Source organism: Nannospalax galili, unplaced genomic scaffold, assembly GCF_000622305.1.
Source record: "Nannospalax galili isolate Female #2095 unplaced genomic scaffold, S.galili_v1.0 scaffold1844, whole genome shotgun sequence".
NCBI lineage: Eukaryota > Metazoa > Chordata > Mammalia > Rodentia > Spalacidae > Nannospalax > Nannospalax galili.
The window spans coordinates 149711-150947 of record NW_008351522.1 but is presented as its reverse complement, the minus strand read 5'-3'; positions in this window follow the sequence as shown (position 1 = coordinate 150947).

Genomic DNA, 1237 nt, shown 5'->3' with positions numbered 1-1237 from the left:
TTTTCCTCTTAGTACTTTTTAGCTCCATCTTATAAAATCTGATGTGTTACATTTTCTTTACCTCTAGAATTAAATATTTTCCAACTTCCCTTGCAATTTTTTCTTTGAGTTACTGGTTATATAGAAATGTGTTGTTAAAGTTTCAAATATTTTAGCTTTTTTCTAGTTACTTTGTTATTAAATTAATTTGATTCTATTGTGGTAAGAAATATATTCTTTGTAATTTTAAATCCTTTAACTTGGGGCTGGAGAGATAACTTAGTGGTTAAGAGCACTGGCTGCTCTTGCAAAAGACTCAGGTTTGAATCCTACATGACCGCTAACAACTGTCTGTTACTCCAGTTCCAGGGCATTTGACACCCTCTTCTGATCTCTTTGGGCATTGCATGACACGAGTGCACTTACATGAATGCAGGTAATATACTCATACACATAAACCAAAAATAATTGAAAAAATTTTAATATCCAAATCCTTTATGGTTTAGCATATGGGATATCATATACATTTGAAAAGAATATCAGTTAAGCCAAGATTCCTTAGCTCTTTTCAGAACTTACATATATTTTTTGAAATGTTTTGTCTAATTCTAGAATTGCAGAAAGAGGAGTATTAAAAGCTCCAATTATACCTGACACCCACACAACACACCTTGGAGAGCCTCATACTCCCCAGGTAAGAAGCTACAGCACTGTTGATCCCAACTCCCCAGCCCCTCACTAATGACAATATAGAATGCCTGCTTATGAAATCAGAGGCCAAGCCAGGATCACTGAAGCCACCCCACCCATGTAACAATACTGAGTGTCCGCATGGCTGAACTTCAAGTATCACCTAACCAATCCAAAACCAGCTAAGCCAAGGTAATAGTAAGCTTAGATCTAAATATCCACTCAATAGAAATGGAATGGAAATTCATGGAAAAAAAGCCCTCAACTTAACAGCTAACTCTAGATGCACAGCTACCAACACAAAAACACAAGCAACACAAGAAAATTAAGATAATATGTCACATGCTTTACTGCCCTCAAAGACTATCGCTTGGAAGTGTAAGATGCAATAAAACATTTCCTGTTAAAAAAAAATATGTCACCTTGAAAAAATTACCAATCCCACTGGGCGTGGTGGTACATGCCTTTAGTCTCAAACTCAGGAGGCAGAGGCAGGCAGATCTGTGTGTTTGAGGCCAATCTGGTCTACATAGTGAGTTTCAGGCCAGCTGAGGCCTCAGGGAGACAC